This window comes from Myotis davidii, unplaced genomic scaffold, assembly GCF_000327345.1.
Source record: "Myotis davidii unplaced genomic scaffold, ASM32734v1 scaffold933, whole genome shotgun sequence".
Lineage (NCBI taxonomy): Eukaryota > Metazoa > Chordata > Mammalia > Chiroptera > Vespertilionidae > Myotis > Myotis davidii.
The window spans coordinates 1738733-1762304 of NW_006285240.1; the positions used below are offsets into that span (position 1 = coordinate 1738733).

General features: G+C 36.2%; 1 protein-coding gene and 1 pseudogene across 2 annotated transcripts in view; both read right to left on the reverse strand.

The window, feature by feature from the left end:
- Nucleotides 1-23572, reverse strand: part of RNLS (renalase, FAD-dependent amine oxidase) — a 215524-nt gene that overhangs the window by 179396 nt on the left and 12556 nt on the right. The window lies entirely within an intron of this gene.
- Nucleotides 11397-23572, reverse strand: part of LOC102757017 — an 18994-nt pseudogene continuing 6818 nt past the window's right edge.

Sequence of the window (23572 nt, forward strand, 5' to 3'; positions counted from 1 at the left end):
TATATACACACACACACACACACACACATACATACATGAGAACAGTTAGTGGTATTCAAACTGATCCTGTGGTGAAGGAAGTGATTTCCAGACTTCTAGATCACTATATCTTACTAAAGTAGATATTCAGGCTTGCTATTAAGACCTTACAAATAAATACCCACAAAGAAGAAGAATTCAAGTCAAGTGGGTGGTAAAGAATAGTGCTTTTTATTCATTTGACTAGAGTGCTACTGTGGGTTACAGCTAGTTTAGTAAAAACATTATATGGTCTGGTACATTTCTGTATTCATTTGCAACATTAGGTCACAATTTAAGCAGACACTAGAGATAATACAAATATGCATTAGCTGTGCAGGTCTCCTCAGACCCTTCAGAACTCACTATATGACTTTCTCTAAAAATCCTGGCCCAATGCCCACAGGAGCCAATCAAGATTTGTGGGATGACGTGAAGTTCAAGTGAATGTGTTTACCAAGGTGCAAAGCTGCACCTTAGCCCTTGTTTAAATCTACTTCATCGTCACAGCCTTGCAATGAATCATAGCACTTCAACTACAGCCAATGAAAATCAAGTAGGCCTATTGATGACTTTAATCAGATCAAAACAATAAGAATTATACAGCAATTGCAACCTTGAGCAAAATATATCACCTCCTTAATTAGCAAATTTAGAACTCATCTTAAAATGAGTATATGTAAAAATTCAACAATATAGTCCCTCCCTTCCCCAAATGATAAACTTCCATTTAAACACAAAGAATTGGGCATGTTTTTTTCCTGCTTCCTTATTATTTCCCAGTAAAATGACAGTAGACACATAAAAGTGAATAAACACAAAAGGACAAAGAAAACTGGACAAGATATAAGAGTAGACAAGGCACAGCAACACAGTTTTAAAAGCTATTTAGTAGATGGATAAAGGATAATTGCCTGAGCTCATTAGAGATAGCTGAATTCCAAGTCTGCAAAGGAGGTAAGCCCTGGGAAGCCAGCTTCCAGAAATCTAGTAGCCAGCCCTTTAGACGCTCCCCCCCGACCCCACCCCCGCCCCCCGCTCACAACTCTACCCAATCCCACCCCAGAACACTAAACATCATTCCTGAAAAACTGACCAGCTGAAGAGAAAGGCCTACAGATACTAACATTTAGGAATAGGACCCTTACAGTTTCTCAGGTTGTTAAATATACAAGGAACATTGGCTGGAGAGGTGAGTGAGGAGTGATAGCCAACCCAGGCTCCACTTACTAAGCCCTGTGCTCTGGAAAGGGACTAACCTTTTCTAATTAACATAAAGGCATCAACTGGTCAACAACTCAAATGTTCCAGGGTTCACCTTTTCCTAATTCACACAAAGGTTCTGTCTGGGTCAATCAACTTCAGCCCCATTTGAGAGGTCCCCTCTAAAATGGTTAGAACTTAGTCTCATTGTCCTTCAATGAAATGTGCTAGTCTACATGCCACCCCCGCCCCACATCCCCAACAAACAGCTTTCAACTGGCATTTAGTCATACATTTTTAATATATGAAAGGACAACGAAAGGTCACCAGTAGTGAAGAATACATAAAGCAAAAAGACATAAAACAGAAAATGCAGCAATGGAGAGGAAAGAAAGAAAAAAATCTTGAAAAAGTTTGTTACCCTCAGATGAATAAGAGGGTAACAAATGTTGTGTCTACAAAATAAGATACTATGATAAAAAATAAAATTTTAGGCTTTGGTCAGTTATTTCAGTTGGCTAGAGCATTATCCCAATACACCAAAGTTGCAGGTTTGATCCCTGTAAGGGCACATACAAAAATTAACCAATGAATGCATAAATAAGTAGAACGACAAATTGATGTTTCTCTCACACACACGCTCTCGCTCTATCTCTCCTCCCCCTCTCTAAAATCAATCAATACAAAAATTATTTAAAAAAATTAAATTGTAAATTCTCAGCAGAGGACTGAAAGATAACATTGAGGAAATCTTTATAAAGTAGATAAAAGTAAAAAAGGTGAATCCATAGGAAATAGAGGGAGAGCACCATGCAGGATGATTAAAAAGGTCAATAAGAAATATATGGTTTTCCAGAAATGTACTTGATTCACTCTCTGATTAATTTAAAAAATGAGAATTTGCTTTTTAAAAAAAGTCTGATGGGAAGGTTAAAAATGTATGAATTAAGTATTATTCAATAGCAGTTGAACTGAACAAATGTTTCTTAATAAATGTTCCTAAGTCATTGGTCCCAGTACTTGACCTAGCCTGTAAGAAATATTTTTCAAAGTAGAGGAATTGCTGCATTACAACTGGAGAGAACCAGAGAACAGCATCTCATGTCAATTGTCATAATTACATGGAAGGATAGAGCAGTACATCAGAGGGCAGCCTTTCATTAAGAATGACCTTGTAGGTTAATAGGCATTGCTAGGGCAATAAAGAGAAAAACAACTATAGAAGGGCATATTTCAGTACTGAAAAGAGAGGGAAGTATAAGAGAATAATTTCTAAACTCATCTTTTGGATAAATTGTCCGTTATAATTTATCTCTGCTACAAACTAGATTTATCAGAGTATTTGAAAAAAAATTCACATGAGATTAGGTACACTTACAATTCCACTTAGTCTAGATAAAAGCTTTCTAGAGAGAACAAGGACATTCAAGTTATGAAGGCAATCTTTTTTTCCTAGTTAGATGTTAGCAATGCAGGCGGTCACCACCTCAAGCCATTCGAGAGATCTCAATGCCACTAAATCATAGCTGCATATTTTCTACCATTCCTGAATTTCTGCCACCTTTATTCATTCAATGATTTTCATATAATGGCACATTCTACGTCAAGTCAGGGCACTATCTTCTGTCAGAAATTCCCTTTAAAATGTTCATTCCAAAGACCTGGTAATAATTTTTACAGCATTCCAATGATGTGTGTAGTATTCTCATGACTATATATCAAGTAGGATGACATAACTACTTTTCGCTCTTGTGTAGAATTTATTTGTTCTGAGATTGAATGGCTTTAAGTTGGATAAGGAGAGGGTGAATGAGGAAATGTTAGGTCAACTGTTCAGAGGTAGAAGCAAAATCATTATCACCTCCCAAAGACTATTGAGTAACCCTACATTTGATGAGGCAAATCAAAGGTCAACAGATTGTTTGCTCCCCCTCCACCCTCCCACCCCGACCCCGAAAAGTATCTGCTTAAGGCATATTTGAATGAGACTTGTAAAAAGAACTGGGTTACAAAGACCCTTATAAACTTTGGAGGGAGGAGAGAGTTTGCCATCAAGTCGAATCTTAAATTGACATTTAAAATAGCTTTTACATTTATATTAAATGTATAATCTAATTTGTACCTTTACATTTTATGTACATGTTATAATAAATAATCATTACACATGCTATACTGACACTTTACAAGACTCAGGATATGTTTTATTTAAGTTATAATAGACGATTTTAGTTATTTCATCTTTTATTTTATGATAAACTATTGTTTATATCTGAAGTTGAGCCTTTGATTAGGAATGCAACTTATTATTTGCTGCTCCAATGGGAAAAATAAATGATTTGTTTTTCTATAATCTAATTTTTCTTATTGATTTCAGAGAGGCAGGGAGAAGGAGAGAGAGACAGAAACATCAATGATGAGAGAGAATCATTGATCGGCTGCCTCCTGCATGACCCCTATTGGAACCAAGCCCACAACCTGGGCATTTGCCCTTGACCAGAATCAAACCCGGGACCCTTCAGTCCATAGGCTGATACTCTTAACTACTGAACAAAACTGGCTGGGGCTATAGTCTAATTTTATGGAATTGTTTCTAATGATGAAATGCAGCAAAAGGTAAGGATTGATTCTATTGAGGAACCAATGAATAATAGAATTCAAATTTTTACTATGTACAAGACATTTTCATAGGTTCATGAAAGAGTACAAAAAAAGCATAATTCTGCCTTGTAAGAAAACTTAAATCCTGGTAGGACAGATACGTACTCAAACACTTAGATCATAGTTAATATTATACAAAACCTAAGGATAAAGTGTTAGGTAATCACAAAGGGTTTTACAGGTTGTTTATTGATTACAGCATCAATAGTAATCTATTGAAAAAGAACCTGTAGATATTGAAAAATCTGCACAACTACAGAAAGTCAGTGAAAATAGAGGTGGGAAAGAACCACTAAAATCAAATGCAGTCACTTATAAATGAGGGTCTGGCAGAGAGAAACCAGGTAACTAAAGACAAGACAAGATAAATGACTGACATGGGTCCTTTGAAATAAAATAAAATTAAAAGATGATTTACATAAAACTGAGCTTCTAGAATATTTTTAAAAAATTATGTGGCTGTTACAAATGTCAAAGTTGATGTGACTGAAATATTCTATCTTACAGTTGTCAGAAAATTATGCTAAAAACTCAATAAATACTTTAATTGTTCTTTGTACATTCAGGGAATTAGTACATAATCTCAACCACAACCTAAATTTTATAAATGATAAGGAAAATAAGCTTATCTTCATAACTTTTTATTTCATTTTTCAATTAAATTCCTAATCAATCCTCTTATTCGTATTTACTAAAAAATGTTGATCCCTATTTAATGTTGGTTCTCCTTAACTGGACTTTTCTCTAGTACCAATGATTCTTGGTTAGAAAGGACCACCAAAATTTACCAAGTATTACTTTTGGCTGAGGATATAAGGAAGCAATACAAGGAAGTAACCTTGTAGGATGGACTACGTCTTAACAGAAGTGAGGAAATTCTAGAGATAGGAAGTGTTAGGAAAAGATACAGAAATGGAAATGTGTAGACATATCAAGAGAAAAAGAAATAGGTTAGTTTGACCTGAAAGGTCACTTGAAATCATATAAAAGAGGTCTTTAAAGACCTAATTTTTATTGGTAGGCACCGGGGAACCCCTCAAAGTTTATATGCATAGAAGAATGAAATGATCTGAGGTATCCTTAAGAACATTATTTTGAGTTCAGATATGAAGATGGATTAAAGTAGGATTTGGCTGGTGACAGAAAGATTCCATAAGAGGCTTTGTTAGAGTGCAGGCACAAAGTAAGGGACAAGCCAATGGGGTGACACTGCACCGAACATAAAGGAACAGGTTTGGTGAGAAGAGTAGGTGTCGAAATTAGCTTTGCACCAGTTGAATTCTGCAAGCTGCCTGAGCCTCGGGTCTAAATCTTGGAAGAGAAATCAGGGCTAAAAATAAAGATGTGTGATCTTCTGTACAGAAACTCTTGGGGTAAATGAAATTGCAAAGAGAGAGGACAAAGAAAAAGAAGATGGTTTAAGACAAAGCCTTGAGTACTGCCTATATTTTAGGAGGAAGGAAGATGACTAATTAACAAGAGAGAAAAACTGTGATCTCAGAAGAACAAGCAGAGTTCAGACGCAGAGTAGCCAAGGGAAAAGAGCTTCATAAAGGAGGCAATGAAATAAGGAGGATGAAAGCGGAGAAAAATTCTATATACAATGAAGAGAAGGTCACTGGACATGGCCTTTAAGAGAATGGTTTTATCAGAGCATTAACAAAAGAGGTTTAACTTTGTTTCTTGGACCTGTCCACACACTTACTTCCTTAAACTGGAGACCTGCAGCATTATGTAATAGAGAAGCCTGGACAAGATGTCATGATGCATAGGTTCTAGCCCTGGCTCCCTGAACAGCTATGTGGCCCAGGACTGGTCATATAAATGCTCTGGACATTAACACCCTCATTTGTAAAATAGGAGATGGCAGAAACTTGGGAGAGGGGCTCACACCCAGCTGGCAGTTCACACTAACTACAATGACAAGAAATAACATTCTTTCTCCAATGAACTAGATTTTGAAAGGTTATTAAAAGCATTGACTTTAGAGTTAGACACACCTGAGATTGATACTAGCTTGGGTGCCTAATAGACCTACAATACGTAGTACTACACAAGTGATTTAACCTCTAAACTGGTTTCCTCTTCTGTCAACTGAGGTCAATGCCAATATCTCCTTCTGGGGCTGTAAGCAAGAATTACATGAGGCCTGGAAAAGTATTAGTATAGTGCCTGGAACCTAAAAAAGGCTCCTAAATACTAGTATCTGTTGGCTGAAAGAATAAATATTGGCTAGTATTCTCAGAGAGAAGCAAAAACAGGATAGAATCATGCAAGGAAATAAATATAAAGTGTGAGGAGGATAGTGGGGGTTTACAGGGACAATAATAAAAAGTTAAATATAGGCTGTCAGCTCTGTCACTTAATGGTAGGGTGACCTGAGCAAGTGAACTAATCCTAAATCGTGGGTACTGGAAAAAATTGAGGCAAAAATGGCAGACAATAAATTAAATCTGAGAATTAGGCCCGTGAATGCTACCTATATTGGTCTTGGTTATTTTTAATATATGTATTTGTCATATTTCATTATCTAAAAGTATCAATTAAGCCCTGGCTGGGTAGCTTAGTTGGTTAAAGCATCATCCCGATATGCCAAGGTTGTAGGTTCGATCCCCGGTCAGGGTGCATACAAGAAGCAACCAATGAATGCATAAATAAGTGGAACAATAAATAGATGTTTCTCTCTCTCTCTCTAAAATCAATAAAAAAATATTGATCAATCGGAGCAATATTTGCATAACATGAGGATTATGTGAGAGTTAAACAAAACAGCAGTTAAAAATCATAGCAGTGTTTTTTGTATATGGTTAGTGCTGAATAAATGGTTGTTGCTGCTGTTAGTTATTACTATAAATACCATATTATTACTCTCAATATGGTAACTATGGTTGATCAGGCTGACCAGAAATTTTCATGTAAGTTTTTCATCAATGAAATAAAACATTAAAATAGGTTGATGATCTCCTATGTACACATCCAAGAATGTATACAACTTGCTCACCAAGAGAAATGTACATAAGAGCACTATCCATTACAGCATCAACTGAGGAACTACCCAAATGTCCATCGACAGTGAAATGGATAACGTGTGTTGTATCTACACAATATAAAATTACACAGCAATAAGAAAAATGGTTTTAACCACACATGTCAATAAGGTAATTCCACAAAAAAAAGTAAGTGAAAGAAGATAAGCACTTAAGAGCTCATACTGTGTGATTCAATTTAAATGAAGCACAGAAACAGACAAAAAGAACTATGCCGTTAGAATTCAAGGTGAGCCTGGCCAGCGTGGCTCATTGGTTGAGCAGCAACCTATGAACCAGGAGGTTATGGTTCAATTCCCAGTCAGGGCACATGGCTGGGTTGCAGGCTCGATCCCTGGTGGTGGGGCGTGTAGGAAGCAGCTGATCAATGATTTTCTTTCATCATTGATGTTTTTATCTCTCTCTCCCTCTCGCTTCCTCTCTGAAATCAATAAAAATATATTTAAGAATAAAAAAGAAGTCAAGGTAATAATTACTAGAAGAAGTCAAGGATGGGAGAGTTAGTGTCTAGAAGGGAGTGCAAGGGGGATTCTCAGGGCGCTGTCTTTTATTTCTTGACGGGTGCTGGTTACATGGGTGCATATTGAATTTGTAAAAATTCATCAAGATGTGTACTAAATATATGTGCACCTTTCTTTATATTTCAGTGAAAAGTTGTTTAAAAGAACAAGGAAAAAATGGTGTTGATGATGACAACTTTATAAGTGAACTCTTTCCAAATCTAAGGGTCCCTGGGGGAACTTGGAGAAGAAAAGAATGATGTACTTGTTGAGTCACTTGAGAGTTTCAGCAGCAGAAAAACATAATTGATATTCAGAAACAGTTAATATAATACAATTGTGTGGAAATAAAGAATTTATATGTGATTTCAAAACAAGTCTCAGATGCAGAGAACCAGATGGGGCCTTTATTGACTCACATGTGATTCTGACTGGGAGAAAAATCTGTCTTTGGAGATTAACCTGTGACTCTCACAAACAATGAAAGTGTCTGGCACGCACATAGGGAAGATTGACTCTGGGCCCAGAAGTTCGCTGATTTTGAAATGGATGTGCTAAGAAAGAACTTTATTTAAAAGAGTTGACTAGAAACAGCTGCACTTTGTCGTCAGAATAAAAATCCACAAGTATTCCAAGACTTCAAAAAATATAACAAACAATGTGACCTCCTTAACCCTTAGAAGAGACATTTCTGCCATGGTTGTATTCAATCACAATTTATTTCTCCTCAAAACCTCTTGCAATGGCTGTCCATAGAGATGCTTCTAGAAAAGAGTGAAGGAAGCAGAAATGAAAAGAAATAATAAAATTCTTCTTCATTCCTAGGGAAAATGGTCATAGTGAAATCTGATGTTTTCTTAATATGTTTGAACATGTTTAGTTGAAGTTTATTCTTAAGAAGGCTTAAGTATGGGTTGAAACATTTAAAAAAAGCAAAACAACAGGAAAATTGAGGTAGAGGGGATAGTCTTAGACATTATCTTGTCATTTCCTTTTCCCATATTTTCACATGAAGAAACCTCCTTAAGAAAATGTATGTGACTGCTGACTTAGGTTACTGAGGGGAGGTCTGACATCTCCCTGCTGGAAAATGTTTAAGGAAGAGGTTAACTGGCCATTTAAAATTATTTGGAATTAAATCTTCCCAAAAGTCGGTGGCCAAATAGGATGTCTTCCAGATATATGACTTCATTTTGTTCTCTGCTTCCACAAACAATAGAGTCTCTCTTTCACAGGGTGACACATTCTGTACCCGCCAGAAAACATAAGCTCTAAACCTTAGTGAATGTGAACTGTGGTTTCAAGGGATTTAGACATCGTTTCTACAAAACTAAGTGAGGTAAATAAATGATAAATTAACCAATTAATTCAGGCAAAAATATTTCCAAATTTTGAGAGAGGAAAAAAAGTTTCCTCATTTGATTAGTTTCCTCATTTTCTAAGTAACCAGGTGAGTCTACATTGTACTTTGTATAGATATAGCTCAATGCCTTCTTGAATAAATAGCACTACCTCAGAGTGAAAAGATTTTACAATTTACAAAATGCACCCATACATAATACTCAGATATGTTTCATATCGAAAATACTAAGAATTTGGGAGGTAAGATTTAACAGTTAAGATAACAAAGGAGAATTTTAAAAATCAGCATACCTTCTGGTCTTAGAGGAGTATGGAGACCATGAGTCCAAATCTGTCATACTTCAATGTAAAGAAAAGAACCCAGAGTGTAGGAATGAGAGCTTTTCCATAGAATACAGAGTCACTATGAAGACTCCTAGTTTGGTCTATTCTCCCTAGAGCCCAACAGTCACCAGATTATAAGCTCCATATATAGAGAATGCTATCTGTTTTTCCACACGTTTTCTCCAGCATCTAGTACAGCATTTGGAACCACAAAAGTTACTCAGCACATGTGTTATAAAAATTCATCTCTGTAGATATCTAACTTGCTTTTTAACATGGACACATCTAAAATTTTTTTAAACATCAGGTCCATAATTTTGGAGTTGATGTAATATATTCACAAGTTAAATAATTCAAAATAAAGGTTTACAAAATAAATGTGTATTTACTTTTAAATACGCATCAAGCTATTGGCATGTATCAAATATTTTTCATGATCTGATTTTTCAGTATTTACATTTATTTATTCTGTCAATAGATTTTAACCATCATCTATGAACAAAACACTGTTACCGCTTTAATAATGTAATATACAAACAAAGGTGAGTTAAATTAGACTTCACCTATACCAGAATGTCAATATAATTTCAAATATTATAATTATATTGTGGTAAAAAAAAAGTATTTCAATTATCTGTGTTTCAAAATATAAAACCTTGTTTTCTTATTTTGTGAAGTCTTACTTTGCTAACAACACATTTTTACCATTAGAAGATGTAGTTTTAAAAAATGCCTGTGGAACAACTATGCTAGATTATGCAGCATAACTCCTAAAAAATTGTAAGATCCCCAATTCTTCCAAAAGTCAAAGACAAACATTTCATGAGCTATAATGGAGGCTCCTGGATCAGCAATCGTTTTCAGGTTCAAGAAGTGAAAATTTTCTATAACAAGGCACTTACTACCTATTAGACATGTGACTATAAAGTATTATATTTTTCAACAAATATGTAAGAACTAACACAATCCAGACAGTTGTGCTATTTCAAAAGTGATGCTGTTATACCAAAATTGTTACTATTATTATAAACATTTTGAAAAGTCCCCTTCCGGAATTGCTTCTAGAGACTGCAGCTCATTCTTATAATATCTGCAAGGACAGCAAAACTTTTTCTTTTGAATGTAGAAAACAGTTTTAGAAGAGTCAAAATTATTTAGGCCATGGCTAGAGAAGTAGGTGTGTATCAAAAAGAATGTGTGACCACAGCAGCAATTTGAAGAATTTTTCCAGGGTGGCTCCAAATACCCAAATCCACTCTTGGGTAGTTTCCAAAAAAAACCCAAAAAACAAAACAAAACAAAAATCAACCCAAAACTTTGTCCAAGTTTTATTTAAAATAGTTAACTAAACCTTTATTTAAAATAACTCTCCAAAAATTTCCAAAAACCATTGAGAATTGTGGACTAAATATGAATGTCCAGAGGAACTCTCTCAAGGACGACACACATTTTAAATAAATTCTATCGAAGTAACTTAAAAACGAAGTCTCATTATTTTATGGGCATACCACATGTAGTTTTCTCATGTGTCATAGATTAAGCAGTGTGTATGGTAATTTGCTAGAAGCAGAATAATTTATTCCCCTTAAGCAGAAGTTGAGTTTGGGGAACTCCAGGTTGCTCTCACACCATGATCAGGAATCACATTTCTGGAGAGTGTGGTAGCTCACTATAGGTCTCTCTCCTTACTGCATTTCTTAAGCCACTTGAAATTAAACTTCTAGAATAGGGTTTCAATTAAGAAAAGAAAGCCAACTTCTATCAGTTGTCTTCCCTGATAAGGCTGCTAACTGTGAAAACGATATGAGCATTTCTATTATACAGAGAAAATAGGTACACTGTGAACAGTTTCAAAATGGAATATAAATCAATATGTAAACTGAACTCGCTAACTCAAAGTTTTCTAAATGGCAACAAAAAATTTAAAACTTTTTTGAAAAATAAACAAGGCTACTTAGATAACAATGGAAAAGAACGTGTCTGTGTACATGTCTTAACTCCTTTTCATCACGATGCAAGTCTTTTGCTTCATGTTGACTTTGGCGGATTCTGGCTTTTCTCAATGAAAACAGATCCTTGGCCATGATCTGCAATTTAATGCTGAAACAGGATGAAACATATCCTGGAATTCCCACATATCGTTTCTTATTAGCATGTAGTATGTCATGCAAGTGACCCACTATGTCTGACACCTTCAACCCCTTGGCCTTCAACAAGTAGCAACAAAATGAGAAGCACATGAACCTTTCTAGACTGTTCCCAGAATTAGTCTTTTTTGTTTTGATTCATTCAAATATTTATTGAGCAGACAGGGAGATACAAAGGTGTTTTAAAACCTGGTCAAAGAGGTGAGGCAAATGCACAAGTAGAAAGAAAAGTTCCCTCAACCACAGCAGTCAAAAGAAAAGTGCTTTCGGAGATAACAGTGCAGTGGCCCTCAGCCTGGAAGGGGGCATGGGTGAGTGGACAATCAGAAAGGGGTCTGAGATTACAATAGAAGACTTCAGTCTGGACCGTTGATGATATTCAGTATGGACTATATTTGTCTCTCCTCTTCCTCTTTCCCCACTTTGGGCTTAATTCACCAATAGTTCCCAGGATTGTTCCATGTGCTTTTTCTATACTTGCTTGCAATTTTGCTTTAATGTCCTCGACAAAACCAGGTCCTTTCGGTATTTTAAGAGTTTTTTCCTGTTTTTTTTTGTTTTGTTTTGTTTTTTAAGGATTCTTGATCATTTGATATTGGCATTGATGCTTTTGAGTCTTTCCCATTCTGGTTTGATTTTTGTGCTTTTTTGGCTGCAGTATCTCATACAGATTTCTTTACTAGAGCTTTTTCTTCAGCGTCCTCGTCCTCAAAGTCATCGTCATTATCATCATCATCCTCCTCCTCATCATCCTCATTAACTTCATCAGCAGCAAATTTTGCTTTTTCTATGGAATCTGGCTACCACTTCCAGGGGCAGAACGCTTTCCAGACATACTTAGGGATTTCACATCCTCCTCCTCTTCACCTTCTGACTCTGCATCTTCCTCCACAGCTACTAAGTGCTGTCCACTAGTATGTACAGGCCCTGAACCACACTTCAACCATAAGACCCCAGCTAGTGTTATTTCAAAGCCACCAAAGGAAACCATTGGCTGTACAGACATTTTCAAAGTTGCCAGTGTTACTTTCATTGGACTGCCTTCCTAATTCCTTGCCTCTGCTTCAACAATGTGCAATTCATCCTTTGCACCAGCCCTTAAACTGACTGTTCATAAAGATAATTGGTGCTAATTTTCATTACTATCCACCTTAAAGTGATGATCTTTGTCGGCCTTTAGTTCACAACCAAAAAGATAGTTCTGGGGCCTCAGAGGGCTCATGTCCACATCCACTGAATCGTCCCTGGGGTGGTGGCACACACTTAAGTGGAAGAGAAGGCGGACAGAGATAAAGGACTTCTGTTCCTCAGGACAGACGCGCAAGATGGAATCACACCAGGGAAGAATTAGTCTTGAGAACACATTGTACTATCGTGTACCAGAAATTAGGAAATTAGGGCAGCAAGATTTTGTTTATAAAAGAAAATATTCCTAACTATTTTTTTTTTTTTAGCTTGAGAAGACAAGTGACCCTAACAACAGCTCCTTCTTTAGCCTTATAATTTATATGTCTATATTCTAGTCAAATCTGGGTCTGGGTCAAACTGACCGAGGCAAGGAGAAATATCTTTGTTGTGCCACTCTGAGTCAATGTATGGTTCTAACAAGGACTTCCTGTCTTTGATGTTTCTCTGGAGATTCTTTATGGGGGAGGAAGTCTCGGTGGCTGGCATGCCTGTCTGGTGAACATGAGGATACGGGGAATCAACGGAACCTTGCACAGTCCACTCCAAGGACATGATGAGGCATTTCTGAGGATACAGAGTCAAAGAGGGGAGAGGCATCTTTCCATTTTTCTTAGGGTGTAATTCATGTTACTGCTAGAGTCTCTTTCCACTGAGTTTGTAATTAATTATAAGCCTTGACTAATGATGGATCCCCATGATAGAAAAATTCAGGGTTGCAATGAATGGAGAGCTAGTCCATCAGATTAATGTAGGCCTCCTTGACCATCTCCTGCCCCTCCCCCCCCCGCCCCCCACCTGAGTCTTTAAACCTAATATCTTGGAATCAGCTCTGAGAATGTAAGTGTAAGGCTGAACTCAAGTATGATTACTCTGTGCTGCAGGCACAGGAGCTTCGGTGAGAAGAGAAGGAAGCCCAGGGAACCACTCATGTGACCAGGAGTGAGGAGCACAGATTTCCCTTTTGGGTTCTGTTTTGGACTCATTAGGTTTACTTAGAAAAATATGCTTTTAATTGCTTTTGTTTCTCCATCTAAAAAGACAATATGGACATCTTCCAAAGAGGGTGACATTCCCAGTTCCAACACAAATTTATTTCTGTCACTGTGAAGTCTTACTTGGTGTGACGCCAATGATCCTGCAGTGAGGTCTGGGCATGGGGTAGAAAAAGTTAAATGATTAACTTGCCAAATTCAATTGCTAGGAAGAGATGGGGCAATTTCAAGCAGTAAAAACAGCTATGCATTTAGAAACTATTATCAGGAACACTAGACAGCACTGCATGATGTTCTGCAAACCACAAGTGATGTCCAAGCTGTGAGGCTGCTGGGCTGCCAGAGGCTCAGCGATAATAAATGCTAAAATTACTGCTGAGGAAGCAGATTTGATTACAAAGAGACCCGAGAGCCGTGAAGCCCTTGGGAAGCTGCCCTCTGAGTTTTACAAGTAATAAGATAAACAGCATCTCCAACTGTAATCACAAAATATAATAACAATGCTCTGGGCTCTCATAGGACTTGCAAGTATATCTCCCTTGAGTGATATAAAACCATGCCGTTCCTAATACACAACGATGAGGACAAAGTTACCACCAAATTGAGGTAATGTCTAGATGGAAATATGGACAACTCTGTAAAGAATCTTTTTAGACTGATTTTAAAAGAAGTGGACTTGTTTAAATTGACCCCAACCTGTATGTTCCCACCTTTATCCTCATGTCTTGGTTATACAATCTGTTAGCTCAATATTTTTAGCCTAATTCCTCATGGCATTTGATCATCTGGAGCCTTCCTCCAACCCCCAGCATCCCTCCATCCTCTACCCCATTCCCCATTTTCATCCCCAGCTCCTACTATTTCCAGCCTAGGTTTTGCCCAAAAGACTTCTCACTTGTGAAGTGGAAAGTTCAGGTAATGATAACAGTGAGAAAAATGAAAAACCTCATTGTGAATTTATTTCAATATTTTTAAAAAGCCTTCTAAAATTGGTTATTTAGGAGTTCCCCATCTTCTTCTGACACTTCTTAAACAACACTTTATGCTTTCTTGTTATATGTTTTATAATTTAGATGGACCAATGGGTTATCTACTGGTTGTCCAGTACAATCAAAATTATCTTTTTAAGAAATTACATCTGGTTAAGAAAGACACATGAGATGAAAAAGTTTAGAAAAAATGTCTGTGGAAAAGCAAACCTAAAATAGACAGACATTTATTTAACAGAAAAAAATTGGTTAAAATGTACTAAATATACACAAAAATACTTTATATACCTTATAAAATATTTTAAAATTAATTATAATAAAATGCAAGGCATACCACATGTGAAGTTTTTGAATTAATTAAAATGACAACAGAAGTAATCTTTGACCACTGGGTTCCAACAATCTAGTCTATATGAGAACCAGTTTCTAAAATAGGTCTTAGTGACCTACTGATTATATGAAATCTGAATAACCAAAAAGAATTTGAACCCTCAAATAAAATACGTATTATTTGCTTTATTGGAGACACCATACATGTTTTGCTTTCCACTGGATAAAGTTATGGGATATTAATAATGTGATTATGAGGACATTATATTCAAAATATTTATTTGCTGTTAAGTCTGAACAATTCAAGGCACAACATACAGTGTGGTCTCTAGCCAGGCAGCCTGGGTAGGCATCCTTGCTCAGGTTCAGTCACTTACAAGCTCTGTAATTTTGGGAAAGTTACTTAACTTTTCTGTACTTCAGTTTCATCATGTAAATGGGGACAATAATGTTAGGATTGATGCTAGAATTAAATTAGTTAATATAATTAAATTAGTTAACACTTTTTATATGATTATGTTTTAAACAAATGTTTATATGCTTATATGCACCTGGTCAATAGTAAGCACTATTTAAGTGTTAGCTATTCTTATTGTTTCCCCTTTCCCTTTTTTATTCAGGGAGATAGGATATCTCTATATCTTGTTTGCCTCATTAAGAATGCCCAATGGAATAAGGAAGGACAAATATCTGCATAATTTCATCCTTTTTGACTGGTCTGTGGCAGAGATAAATTCACTCTGATATACCCTCCCTCATTTCTTTCTACCTCCAATTTCTACCAGTTTGAAGAATTAAACTTATCAGTCTTCTCTGTTGCTTAAGCCTGATCTTCTGCCTTTCCCCCATTTATTCCCATAAGTCCATTAAAAAAATAACACTGGTGAAATTTGGATAGGACAAAACCTTGTGAGGTATGTCTAATTATTTGGCTATGCACGAAAAGTCTGACTTACGCGAGTCGTTTCCAGGGTTCTTCTTCGTTCTAACAATCCAAAGATAATTTAAAATGTCCAGTGTAGCATAAAGGTAAGCAACTCTGACAAGAACAGATGCTCTGCATTGCTTGATTTCAAAATAACAAACCAAGGTGGGCCCCTGGATGACATACAACCACTGTAGGAGACAACTTCAGTTCCTTACGTGTATTTAGATGACCAGTGACTTTCAGTCTTCTTTCATGCTTTAGGTGGAAAATATCTCTATGGAAAAGATGTTCTCATATAAGAACATAAAAGAGTTTTGTTTTGAGTTTGATTTTTTTTTAATAAATGGTTAGAAGACAGCATGCTGCTTGTATTGTACTGTGTAGAGTACAAAATGAACATTCCAATCTTATGACCCATTGGGGCCATGGGAGAATGCCATTTGGCAGCTGTTGGATAAGGCTGGTAACACTCCAGGGTGTGCTCCCCTGGACACCTCTGCTCTCTGCTTTTATGGGTCCCTACCATTAGCAACCTACCTGATGCTGCCCCTCTGCTGCAGCCACTGTCTTACTGTAAGGCCCCCTTCTTAGCTAGAGCTGTTTTTCTGAACGCTGCTTCCCAGGCATTTCACAACACAATGCGTATTTTCAGTGTAGCAAACCACTAAGATGCTCCCTATATCTTATCCCAAACTTTTATCTTCACTTTTCTAGGATGCTGACCAAAAACTTAAAGTAAACAGAGAAAGACTTTAATAAAAAGGGAACAATATAGAGTCAATATAAATTCAATAGCACAATTCATCATTATGTTAAAGAGCTGACAGTTTAGTTCCCAGGAACTTCATTTTGTCAAAAGACATCCTTTTTTTTTTTTTTTTTTGGTCATACCATGATATAGATAGATAGATAGATAGATAGATAGATGGATATAGATATAGATATATAAAATTATAAACAATGTGAGACTTGTTTCAAGAAAAAATACCAATGTATGCACTTTAATTAATTGGCCATTTTAAATAAAAATATTTTCTTTATCAGTAGCACTAATAAATAGCAGCTAAGATGATCATTCTGAGGTATTTCAAGAATTTGAACCTATTCAGTCATTCAATAAATAATTATTAAATAAAATATTATGTGTATGGGTATATGAAATGAAGTGTCTTAAATTTAGGGTTATTATTGAGAAAAAATATATATGTCAACTACAATGCCATTGAGAAGTAATTGTAACATATATAGAATATGGCATGATTATTCTGTAATTACCTTAACATCAAGAATAAAAACTAAAATTTAAAACTCCAGAATTCTCCAAGTATTGTAAGTATATTTGACTCCATATTCACTTTTTATATCTATCTTATTGTGAAGCCATTTTTAAGTGCAAAAGAGTATTTTGGCACTGTTGCCTATTCAAAGCATTTTAAAGCATTTATAAAAGGGAAAAATGCTTTGCTGATCTTTTTACCTGCTTAAGCCAGGAATAAAACTATGAAATTATAAAATACATAATGGTGACTTTTAAAAACATTGAACAGTTAAACTAAAGACAGAGTTCACCGATTTATGTTGATTGCAATTAAGGGAATTAAGTTTTGCCTTTTGTGATTATTGCAAGTAGACACTTTTTTTCTTACTTCAATATAAAAAAACAAGAAATTCAATGACCACTACAAGTGAGGAAACTTCTAATAATAAAAGTGTTTTAAAATAGTTGATTATTGGCTTCATGGTAGGGATAAATAGAAATTTTAAAATGTAATCCATGACTCAGAAAACTTATGTCATATGTCAATGATTAAAAAAATATATATATTATCCAGGCAAGAAATACTAATATCTTTCTTAACAAGCCATAAACTTTTTTGTTGAGCAGACTAAATAAAACTTCTGGATAATAACTGTTAGAAAATCCAACAATATTGCTTCAAAGACAAGAAGAACTTTCAAATCCTAAATTGAGTTCTTCAAGAAACCAAAACAATAGACAACAAATGTAAATGTCATTTATATGGTAAATGACAAGAAAAGAATCATGGAAGGATTATGGTATACCAATGACAGGGTTCCAATAAATGCTTATCGGATGTATGGTATGTGTCTATGTTAATGTGTTGGAAATGAAAGGTTGAGGAGAAATGAGTGTGAGTTTTTTCATTTCATTATTTTGAAACAATGACCCTAAAGGGTATGTCAACCCCTCGAGATAATCTTGAGAGATATCATGTCCTTAGTTCAAGACTTCCCTTTTCTGTTTACTTTTAAATTGTTTTCCCTCTCTTCACACTGATTTATGATAGCACTAAAGAACATACTCCACCTCCATGATCACTGTGCGCAAGTGGAAGAAGTAGTTATGAAAGTGCTTCCATCTGCCAGCCTTGGCATGTGCATGTTAGCATTGGGATGCTATCCTGAACGTTATGAATTTGAAAAGCCCATTTTCTTTCAAATAATTAGTAGGGTTTTACAGAATTTACTAACAGACACATCCTTGGGACATGCTAAGCAAAACTAATTGCAGATAAACTAGAGTCTATCTTGGTTAAAGTAAATACATTTCCAAATATCAGCATTTTGAAACTTCAAAGCAATTTTGGCTTTTCCAATTATGGGTAGGATATAAATAATCTGTGTAGGGGCAAACCCTTTTCACTATAAAGTAAAGAGAATGACCTCATTAAAAGATCTATGCCTCAGTAAGTTCCTACTCATTTTCCAAGTGAATTGCTCAAAAGTTCCTTAGAACTCATTAGACTATCAGTACTTGACTCAGCAAAACTGTAGGATGTAAAGGTGCTTTCGAACTATTAGAGAAATCAGTCAACTGGAATTATTTTTAAGAGAGGAGAGGTAAATTCCTCACAATTCCTACATGGAGTATCCCATTAGAAATGGTTATAACGTTCAATATGATTATCATTTTTGGATGAGTTATAAGCAAGTTTCATTAAAAACATTATTGTTGATGAAAATAATTACTGGGTATATTAGTTTTCTCTGGCTGCTTAACAAATAATCATAAACATACTGGCTGAAAATAACACAAATGTAGTCTCTTACAGTTCTGGAGGCCAGAAGTACAAAGGAGGCCTTATGGGGGTAAAATCTGGGTGTCTGTGGGCTGTTTTCCTTCTGGAGGCTGTAGAGGAGAACCGGTTCATTGCCTTTCCTAAAGGCTGCCCACATTCCTGATTTGTAGCCCCTTTTCCTTTTTTTGTTTTTAATATTTTTTTTTAATATATTTTACTGATTTTTTACAGAGAGGAAGGGAGAGAGATAGAGAGTTAGAAACATCGATGAGAGAGAGACATCGATCAGCCGCCTCCTGCACATCTCCTACTGGGGATGTGCCCGCAACCCAGGTACATGCCCTTGACCGGAATCGAACCTGGGACCTCTCAGTCCACAGGCCGACGCTCTATCCACTGAGCCAAGCTGGTTTCGGCCCTTTTCCTTTTCAAAGCCAGCAGTTGCAACCCTCTGAACTTTGCTCTTATCATCACATCTCATCTGCAAATGGGAGAAAAGTCCTACACAAGTTTCTGCTGTATCTCATTTAGGGGTTTTACTGTGCTAACAGAACTGCTTCATAGAAATAAAAATCATTTATGTTTGTAAAACTTCAGAAGTCATTCAGCTAGACATAAAGAAGAGAGTCATCTGCTTTTCTTTAATGAGAGTTCAGTGAAAATGCAGGATAACAGTGAAAAATGTTTTCCCTTTGTTAACTGATTTTCCCCTCTTCAACATAATGTAGGGGGATAGCAGGTGATAAGATAGTTGCGGCTAAAAAGAGTGCAAGTTGAGGAAGTCTTACTTTCTCAGAATATAATCAAGTACACAGGAGATTTGTGTCATTCAATTACTAATTTGTTCATTCAAAAATATTACTTGGGACACTGTAAGGGGGTAGAAATAGAAAAGACTCAAGGAACTCAAGTTTAATGGATGAAAGAGACAAAGTAATTATTTAAAAAAAAAACCACAACTATTAAATCTTGGCTTGAATATGAACCTTTCTCTTTCTTTCCTTCTCCCACCCCCAAATCCAATGTCTTCAGAATAGGTGCAAGCTTGTTAACCAAGGTGGTTTGTAAACAACAATAAAATATTTCTCTCTCACTCAGCCACTTTAACATTTTATAAACACACTTTCTGACATCTTTAACTTATGAACTCATGTTCCAATAACTCACATTTCAAACAGCAATTATACACACCTGCCCTTCTTTCAAACAAACCTGCCTTTTAAAAGAATCCTTTTAGGTTGGATTTTAGATTGAGAAGGGATCTTAGGGATCTAGATTTCCATGCTCTCATTTTACAGAGTTGGAAAATAAAGTCCAGTTACATTGGCATGTGCTCTCATTATCAGCTTCTAATGAGAAGCTGATAATGAGAATTCTATATAGAATTGTAACTCTTCTAATTTAATTTAATAGTTTGTTCAGCTTTTCCATAGAAAGTAGACACCCAAAGTTCCTTTTTTCTCAAATCAGAAATTCTTGTTACATTGGCAGTGGCTGAGCAGTTGAGCCACATGGGTCAGCTGTCCATCTTCTTCCTTTTTAAATATATTTTTTATTGATTTTAGAGAGAGGATGGGAGAGGAAAGAAGAGGGATAGAGAGATAGAAATAGCAATGATGAAAGAGAAACATTGACTGGCTGCCTCCTACACACCCCTCCTGGTCTAGGCACGTGCCCTGGCCAGAATCGAACTGTGACCTCCTGGTTTGTAAGTTGATACTCAACCACTGAGCCACACCGGCTGGGCCATATTCTTAATTGTATCACCTCTTTATGCCTAATGTCTTCAAGCACCAAGAAGTATAAAATAAAGACAGGGAAATAGTATACTGAAGCAAGCCAGATTTTCCCAAGTTTACCACTTAAGATTAAAGAAAAGTCAAAGTATCAACAAGCCTTTTATTAAAAATCAAAGTGATAAACTTTTATCAAAATTTCTAAAATACTTCCAAAAGTCTGAAGAAAGAAAGCACTCACCACACCCCCCCCTTAGGAACAATTCATCTTTCATTTGAGACCGAAAAGAAACTGATGCAAATGGCAAGACCTGAGAACTATTTGGGGGACTTTGGCTATCCATAGACTAAAAATCACAGTTATTTATAAAAGTGCACATCTCTCTGTATCTTAGCTTGTTAAAGACATCATCAGACATCCCAATTTGAGTATTTGAGTTTGTGCTCAAATGAAAATTTCTACTGTTTGTGATCATAATACACACTCATTTTTCAAAAAAAAAAAAAAAGGTAAAGCACTGAGAATTAGAAGACATCGGTGAATGTGTGGAATTAAAAAGATGACAGACTTTGGAGTCAGTATGTTGATTCTTCTAGTAGGTAGTTTCATAGAAAGTAATTTTTATCTCCATGGTCTTCCCCTGTATAGTAGGGATAATACAATACGTGGTTGTTTTAAGGATTGTTGACAAGGCACGTACAATACTGAGACTATAAAAGATGCTCAGAAACTGAAGCTATTGCTATTTACTCTAGTTCCAAATTCCTAACTGGCCATGTTTGAAGAATGTATAGCAGCAAGGCAATGATAGGGAACTAAACCTTAGGAATAAGTACCAGACATGTAACAGATACAAATTAAATAGCAGCAACAGCAGCTTCCTTCATTGACCACTGATCATGTGCCAGCAACTTACTAGGTGTTTTAATAAATTATCTTATTTAATCTCCCCCAAATATCATGATGAGGTAGGAATCATCACCTCAACTGTGCAGAAGAGGACTCAGGGAGTCAGAGAGGTTACATAATGTGCCCAAGGTCACAGAGCTAACAAGCAGTGGAGCCCAGGCAAGCATGAAGGGCAGAAGTTACCCTAAAGCCTAACTGTATAAAAACAACAAATTCAGAAGCAACTAAAAGAGAAGTGCAACAGACAAATCTTCCAACTATGAGCTTCTTAAGAACTGGGACCAGGGCTCATTAACCTATGAATCTGGGACAACACCTACAATACAGTAAGTGCTCAGTAGATGTATATGTAGTATAAGTAATTGAAATGCAACTGGCAAAGCAGGCAATAAGGAATCACATTCTCTCAAAGCAGTCTTTGTGATGACAGTACATACAAAAGATAGAACAGTAGTGAGAATGTTCATGCATAAGGACAATAGTCACAGGTTGAAAATATCTTTGTACATCTACTCAGTGTTAATGACTACCGCATTCATAGAACTTTTCCCCATTATATTATATAAAGACTTCAATCACTGTTAGTGGCATTACCTTAAAATATGAAGGACGATGAACATGATCACACACACACACACACACACACACACACGTGTATTTTGGGGATGGCTTAAAATTCACTTGGCTGTATGTGTTCAATGGGGAAAAAAAGTCTACGTGAGAGAAAATCCTATGAAAGTTGTAAAAATGAATCAAAAGCTTGTTCTCCCTTATTCAAGTAGTATTTATAATTTAAAGACTTGGCAAAATAAATTCACAATTATGTTAGATATGTACAACTGCATTTATACAAGTGAAACCTCAGTAATTTGATAGCTTGCTTTTTTTTGGTGGGTGGAGTGGGGCTATTGTGAAAACAAAGAGAACTTTGGTGTATCAGAATTTTCAAAGAAAATAGCACTTTAGCCAAACCAAAATTCCCCACAGCAGCAACGTACATATAGCCACATCCAGCCACTAAATTGTGTTTATGCTTTCCTTAAGCAACAGAGTTCATTCTGACCATTTATCTACACAGAAGTATGCCAGAAAACTGCCTATTCATTTTCTACATTCTGTTTGGTAAACAAAACATGACACATAGCAATATAAAAGAAAAATATCATCCCGGGATGCATCTGCAATGACTGCAGAGAAGTGCTCTAAACTGTCTGAGGCCCGTGGCACTGTTTTTCAGATCAGCATTTAAACACTGCCCCATGCTGTTCGTCTGTGTGACCTGCAGCCTGTGGGCACCAGGCCTGGACCCAGCAGAAGGATGAGTCACAGGCGGATTTATGAAGCTATTAGCTCTTTAAGAGCAACTGGTCTTGTAAAAGAGAAGCGCATAGCAGTCTTGAGAATTCGTAATTCTTGAGAATTAATAATTTCTCATTCAGATTCTGTAAAGCACCCAATTGTAGTCATGGCAAAGCAGTCTCTGGGAGCACACCGTTTCCTAATAAAAGAGCAGAAACTCAACCAGGAAGGCTTTATTTGAAATGTATTTACCACTGTGTTTGCATTTTTTTAGTTTACAGATTTCCTAACATTCTCTCTTTGTCAGCTAATTCTATGCGGTGCCACATAGGAACCATGGTCTTTACATATATGAGTCTGGGTGTATCTTTAGATACTCTAAAGCAGTGTAACATCCAGATGCCTGTAATGTACTTCAAGGGGGGAATCGTGTTCCATTCAGTGTTGTCCTTCCTGTACTTGATAAGAGTGGAGATGCTGAGAAAAGGCTTGTTGAGTTACTCAATGAATGAATGAATGATTCGGCATAGTTCAGAATTTCAGAAATTTTTAGAGAATGACCACTACCGCTTGGATATTGCTCCAGATATTCTATGGCTCACACTTTCATTACCTTCAGGTCTCTGCTGCTCAAAACATTCTGTCACAGACCTGCTCATACTATATACAAAATTACTTCCATTCACTTTTTATTCCCCCTGTCTTGCTTCATTTTCTTTACCAACACTTTTGATTATTCCACATAGATATTTTCTTATTTCTCCTCCTCGCACTGGAAAAGCAGCTCTTTGGAGCTTTTATTTTTTGGTTCACTGCTGCATTCAGGGTGCCCAGAACAATTTTGAGCACATAGTAGATATTCGATACAAATATATATATATATACATATATATATATGTA